We start from the raw sequence: 7,478 nt of genomic DNA, 5'->3' as shown, positions 1-7,478 counted from the left end.
AAGAGAGAAGCAACCTAGAACTAAGGAGAAACTTCCTGACAGTTGGAACAATTAACCAGTGGAACTACCTGCCTCCAGAAGCGGTGAATACTCCAACACTGGAAGTTTTTAAGAAGAGAGTGGACAGCCATTTGTCTGAAATGGTATAGGGTTTCCTGCCTGAGCAGGGGGTTGGACTAGATGACCTCCAATGTCTCTTCCAGCTCTTCTATTCTATTCTATTCTATTCTATTCTATTCTATTCTATTCTATTCTATTCTATTCTCCTTTCAAAGTTGCAACAGAACTGAAAAAAGTAACCTATGACTGGTCCTTGCACTTACCACAGTTTAAGCACCCCCAAAGTTATGTGATCAAAATTTGGGAGCTTGGCATATATTTATGATGGTTGCAGCATCCTGGATTCAGGTGATCACCGTTTGCAACCTTCCCAGCTGGCTTCTGACAAGCAGAACCAATGAGAGAAGCCAGATTCACTTATCAGCTATGTGATTCGCTCAACAACTGTAGTTAAGTGATTCACTTAACAACTATTGGCTGAAAAACCATGGCCAAAAAGGACATAAAATTGGGCATGAGTCACCTAAACACCCACTGTTGTTTAGGAAGGGAAATAATAATAATAATAATAATAATAATAATAATAATAATAATAATAATATAAAGTTGGAAGGGACCTTGGGAGGTCATCAAGTCCAACCCCCTGCTCAGGCAGGAAACCCTACACCATTTTGGACAAATGGCTGTCCAGTCTCTTCTTAAAAACTTCCAGAGTTGGAGCATTCACCGCTTTTGGAGGGAGGTTGTTCCACTGATTAAATGTTCTAACTGTCAGGAAGTTTCTCCTAGGTTGCTTCTCCCCTTGTTTAGTTTCCATCCGTTGTTTCTTGTCCTGCCTTCGGGCACTTTGGAAAATAGCTTGACTCCCTCTTCTTTGGGGCAGCCCCTGAGATACTAGAGCACTGCTATCCTGTCACCCCTTGTCCTTCTCTTCATTAAATTAGACATTCCCAATTCCAGCAACTGTTCCTCATATGTTTTAGCCTCCAGTCCCTTAATCATCTTTGTTGCTCTTCTCTGTACTATTTCTAGAGTCTCAACATCTTTTTTGCATTGTGGTGACCAAAACTGGATGCAGTATTCCAAATGTGGCCTTACCAAGGTGTTGTAAAGTGGTATTAATACTTCACATGATCTTGATTCTCTCCCTCTGTTAATGCAGCCTGGCACTGTGTTGGCTTTTTTGGCAGCTGCAGCACACACCTAGTGATTGTCCACTAGGACTCTGAGATCCCTCTCAAAGTTACTACTATTGAGCAAGGTACCCCCTATACTACACCTGTACATTTGTTTTTTCTTGCCTAAATGTAGAACCTTACTTTTTTCACTATCGAATTTCATTTTGTTAGATAGCGCCCAGTGTTCAAGTCTGTCCAGATACTACTCTATCTTAAGCCTGTCTTCTGGAGTGTTGGCTATTCCTGCCAGCTTGGTGTCATCCGCAAATTTGATGAGTTCCCCATCTATCCCCTCATCCAAATCGTTGATTTGTCCCAATGTTGGTCATTAGTCATCAGTACCTGTACATATCTTGAGTTTACTTATTTGAAAAGAAAAAAAACACTGCTGTTTGTAGAAAAAGCATTCTGTCAGGTTATCTACCATCTTAGACTGAGCATAGAAAGATCTGAAATCTAAGCCTTCGTAAAGAAAAAAAAAACCCCAGATTATAAAAGAATGACGCAGTTTTTTCCTGCTTCTTTTTCCTGCTTTGATTTTTTTAAAAAAAGAGTTTCAGAACACAGAAACATTTTCTGGGCGTCTCTCACTAATATATGCAACAGTACAAATTGCCCATGAATGTAATTAAAAAGCACACGCTACTGGCTTTAAAATGCAAATTCCCCCACTGCATGCTCTTTTAAATAAACTTTCCATACCATACAGGCATTGAGGTTTTCGTTTTTTCCTTTAAGTGAACTTTTCTGCTGAAATCTAATGGAAGCCAAATGCTGAAATTCACTTCTTAAGAATGGATCTGGAGTTCTTTCACATTCAAAATAGATAGTATTTCCTAATGGAGCCGGCATAGAATTCTTACTAGATCTCATGCCACAAAACCCACAGAAACTGAATTATTCTGCTTGGCTACGACTGGGAAAATGTTTGCTAATACAGATAGTAAGATAGTAAGTCAAATGGTTGACTTACAACCATTTGAAGTTACAACAACACTGGAAAAAGTGATTTATGACTGTTTTTCACACTTAACGACCGTTGCAGCATCCCCAGGGTCATGTGATCAAAATTCAGACGCAGTGACCAGGCGTCGTGTGATCACCTTTGGCGACCTTCTGAGAAGTCAGATTTCTTTAATGAACCTGTTACTAACAACCTCTGCAGTGATTCACTTAACAGCTGTGACAAGAAAGGTTGTGAATCGAAGCAAAATTCATTTAACAACTGTCTTGCTTAGCAAGAGAAATTTTGGGCTCCGTTGTGATCACGAGTCAAGGACAGCCTGTATTTGGATTGGTACTACAAACAGTTTGAAGTTGTAGAGCAAAACTTGAGGTGGACAGAGATGTTTTCTCTAAAAATGTCAACGCTACCTTCAGTGCAAAGCACAAATATAAAGTAAAAAAAAGAGATATATTACCTCATCCTACCACGTTTCACACATGGTTAGAATCCCAAGGATCGTGTCCCCCCCCAGTTTTCTTGTTCACGCCTCCTGCTTCAGTGACTCCATCCAGCCACCTCATTCTCTGTCGTCCCCTTCTTCTCTTGCTCTCCATCTTTCCCAGCATTAGGCTCTTCTCCAGTGAGTCCTTCCTTCTCATTAGGTGCCCAAAGTACTTGAGTTTCAACTTCAGGATCTGGCCTTCTAAAGAGCAGTCGGGGTTCATCTCCTCTAGGACTGACCGGTTGGATCGCCTTGCAGTCCAGTGGACTCGCAGGAGTCTTCTCCAGCACCATAGTTCAAAGGCCTCAGTTCTTTGGCGCTCAGCCTTTCTTATGGTCCAACTTTCACAGCCATACATTGCAACTGGGAAAACCATGGCCTGGACTATACGCACTTTTGTTGGCAGGGTGATGTCTCTGCTTTTTAGTATGCTGTCTAGATTTGCCATAGCTTTCCTCCCCAGGAGCAAGCGTCTTTTAATTTCTTGGCAATAAGCTAATAATTCAGACTTTTCCGCCCCTGGTAGGAAATTCTAAACCCAGCACCTTTAAAAACATTAGGAGCCTAGGGGCACAATTAAATGCTTTCTTGAAATTTTCCATCATACGTGAAGACAAGAAAATTAGTTGGGTGATTTCGCTGAAATTTTCCAGGAAATGGAGAAATTTTCCAACAATTTTTTGAGGAGAATTTTCCCCTCACGAGGAAGCAAAACTCCATTCCAAGGCCTTCTCTCCTGATGTCCCGTCAGATGAAATGGAATCTTCCTTCACCACCACCACTACCATCATCCACGGCAGGAGGCCTTGATTGTTCTTTGCAAAGACCTGGAATGTGTGGGGAAATTACTATACATAATTTCTGGCTTGGTCGCACCAAGCAGACTGCCTCTTCTGATGCATTTAAAAAGTTTAAGGCTGGACTAACCAAGTTGGGATCTCTCAACTGCTCACTGGATTGTTTCCAGCAGCTCTGGAAACGTTGTGCTTCCGCATGAGGGGAAATTTTTCTTCAAAAATTTGTTGGAAAATTTCTCCATTTCCTGAAGAATTTCAGTGAAATCATCCAACTAATTTCCTTGTCTTCAAGTCTGATGGGAAGTCCTATTTATTTATTAATTTATTTATTTTTGTTGATTTTTTTTCCCATACATTCAATAGTATTTATTCAACAAATGTGCTGTCTGAGTTTACATTCACTAATACATGTTTAGTTCCCAATCTTTTATTCCTTCCTCTAGCCATCGATAAAATAAGTCCCAAGTTTGATAATATTCCGTTTCTTCTTTTTCTTTCTACCTCAGTCAGTCTATGCATCTCCGCGCATTCTAATATTTTTTTTTAATGATTTCTTCATCTGATGGTATTTCTTCCTTTTCTCCAATAGTGTGCAAATATAATTCTTGCCACTGTTGTAACATGTAAAATCAAATATATGCTTTGTTTATCAGTCAGATGGGAAGTCCTTATTTATTTATTTATGAGACTTATATACCGCTTTAAGTGCGAGCACTCTTTAAGCGGTGTACACCAGTAAGCAATGTATATATATATTTACATTGCCCCCAACAATCTGGGTCCTCATTTTACCTACCTCAGAAGGATGGAAGGCTGAGTCAAACTTGAGCCGGTGAGATTTGAACCGCTGACCTGCTGAACACAGTCAGCTAAAGTGGCCTGCAGTACTGCACTCTAACTGCTGCGCCACCTCGGGTAGCCCTCAAGTCAGAACCATTTGAAGGTACAACAGTGCTGAAAACAGTGAATTACAACTCATCCTCGCATTTACGGCCGTTGCAGCATCCCCACAGTTACATGATCAAAATTCAGGAGCTTGGCACCTGGCATGTATTTATAATGGTGGCACTGTCCTGGGATCACGTGATCGCCATTTGCAACCTTCCAAACTGACTTCCAACAAGCAAAGTCAATGTGGGAAGCTGGAATTGCTTAACCACCACATCAATTACTTAACACCTGCAGTATTTGCTTAACAACCATGGCAGAATCAGCTTGACAAATTCCTTGCTTAGCAGTTCATAAGTTGAGGAATACCTGTATATCAGATCAGAACAAACTCTTGAGCCAACTCAGCAAAAATATACCATAGTTCAATGCTTTACTTATTAAATGTTAGCAAACATGGGGAAAAAAAGTAGTTAAGTGACAAAACTGGGATAAAAGGCAGGCGAAAGCAAGAAAAGAGAAAGATGCAAATAATAGGCAAGAAATAAAAAGGCTTAACTATAACAATCCACAATCGTAATATCTCTATATCCAAAGAGATATAGAACTGCTGGAAACAATCCAGTGAGCAATTAAGAGATCCCAGGAGAGGATCCTTGGTTATTCCAGCCTTAAACTTTTTAAGTGCATAACAGCATTGGAATAGAGATTTTTTATTTATTTTTATTTTTGCACCTGTCAGAAGCACTGAGACACTTCTGGGTTGAAAGGATTAGTCAGTGACATCACCGTTCCCTGGGGGGTTCCCAGTTGGATGTCCATCAAGGAGCTGGCATGAAGGATGGGAGCTCAACCCTACCCCATGGCAACCCTCGGGTCTTGAACAAGGGCTTGCTAACCTCCAACCCAAAGTTCCAACCCAGTGGTGGCGAACCTATGGCACGCGTGCCAGAAGTGGCACTCAGAGCCCTCTCTGTTGGCACATGCGCCACCGCTGCAGCAGCAGGTCCATCAGGCCGCCACCACCGTCCGGAGCAGGAGCCCCACCCAGCACAAAGGAGGCGAAGCGTCCAACTAGCAAGCTCTAGTAGGGGTGGTAGAACAGAGGCCACCAACCATTGTCGATTGGTGGACTGGAAGAAAAGGGAGGGGGAAGCCTTTTACATGCATGCACGTGTGCGTGGGGCTAGTGCCTGCATGATACTCACTAGCCCTGCCCCGTTTTTGTGTGGTGCAGCACCTTGTATCTGTACCCCGCGGTGTGGCGGTGGCCATTTTTGCACCCCCGGTTTTTGCATGCGAGAGGCAGCACTCAGAAGCGCCTCCCTGCCCCACCAAGGGTACCACAATGCTGATGCGGCCCTGGCATTTTGTGATAAATAAATGGGTTTTGGATTGTGGTTTTGGCACTCGGTCTCTAAAAGGTTCGTCATCACTGTTCTAACCCCACGAGCCACTGTGGTCCCAGAATAGAGATGAAAAGTAAGACGTCAGGTGATCCATCCTCTATTCTCCCCCATGCATTTGGTGACAGGGTTTGACGTATCCCACAGAACGACCCTTTTATAAAAACCTCTTGGAACAGCAATTTAGACAATTCCATCCTCCAGTTCCAATTCCAGTTCCAATATCTCAGGGGCTGCCCCAAAGAAGAGGGAGTCAAGCTATTCTCCATAGCACCTGAAGGCAGGACAAGAAGCAACGGATGGAAACTAATCAAGGAGAGAAGCAACCTAGAACTAAGGAGAAACTTCCTGACAGTTAGAACAATTAATCAGTGGAACAACCTGCCTCCAGAAGCGGTGAATGCTCCAACACTGGAAGTTTTTAAGAAGAGACTAGACAGCCATTTGTCCGAAATGGTATAGAGTTTCCTGCTTGAGCAAGGGGTTGGACTAGATGACCTCCAAGGCCCCTTCCAACTTTACTATGATGATGATGATGATGATGATGATGATGGATCATCACACAGTCAGCCAGATGTTCAGACTGGATTTGGCATTTTGTCTACCTATTGAGTCCTTACCCAGGACCTGGGATAGGCAGATGTGGATGTTTGATGGTATTACAGATATCGTTGCAGAATGGAAGCAGTTCCTAGTAAGGCCACCTTTTGCAATTGACTAATAGCGAATTTGTCAATGCCAATGGTGTTCAAGTGGTGCTCCAGTTGTTTTGAGATTGCACCCAAGGAGCCTATTACTATTGGTACTACCCTTGCTTGCTTTTGCCACAGTCTTTCTATTTCTATTTGTAGGTCTTTGTATTTTGTTATCTTTACTATTATTATTATTATCAATCATTGCACAGTCAGCCAGATGTTCAGACTGGATTTGGCATTTTGTCTACCTATCGAGTCCTTACCCAGGACCTGGGATAGGCAGATGTGGATGTTTGATGGTATTACAGATATCGTCGCAGGATGGAAGCAGCTCCTAATAAGGCTGCCTTTTGCAATTGACTAATAGCGAATTTGTCAATGCCAATGGTGTTCAAGTGGAAACACCTTTTCTTCCAGTAGTTCTGCAGCTGCTGGCCCTGGTTGTTCAGCCAACAGTCCTGAGTCCTGTAACCCATTTTTCACCAGATATCCAGGAACTCCAATATCTAGTGCGGACCTTGTTAACCCGGGCGACGTCCGAGCCGGTATGGCATTCTGAAATTTACGTCTCACCATATTTTTTATGGGAGAGACACTCTTTGTCTGACTCCTCTGATGAGACCTGTCCAGTATGGTTGAACCTCTGGCATAGCTCTCATCTTCCTCAGAGTACACAAGCCCCACAACCACGTCAAGGTAGTGCCTCACTGGGGGTTATTATTATTATTATTATTATTATTATTATTATTATTATTATTATTATCCTTTATAAATTCAGCGGTCCTGAAATTCAAAATGCTCAACTATGATTTATTGGCATCAATTCCTTTTCTTGTAAAGATTTTCCCACCTTGGGCCTGAGAATGCCGGTGCTCAAAAAAAAAAAAAAAATGGAAAAAAAATCTAGCTTTAGAATGATACTCCAGACATTCTTCCACTGACTCTGGATTATCTCAAATGTTCTTGATTCCAGCAGGCACATAAGCAGTACGGCAGAAGTCTCAGA

This window comes from Crotalus tigris, unplaced genomic scaffold, assembly GCF_016545835.1.
Source record: "Crotalus tigris isolate CLP2741 ecotype Arizona unplaced genomic scaffold, ASM1654583v1 scf7180000019504.1669754, whole genome shotgun sequence".
Classification (NCBI taxonomy): Eukaryota; Metazoa; Chordata; class Lepidosauria; order Squamata; family Viperidae; genus Crotalus; species Crotalus tigris.
The sequence above is the reverse complement of the archived record's forward strand: the minus strand, read 5'-3'. Positions refer to the sequence as shown.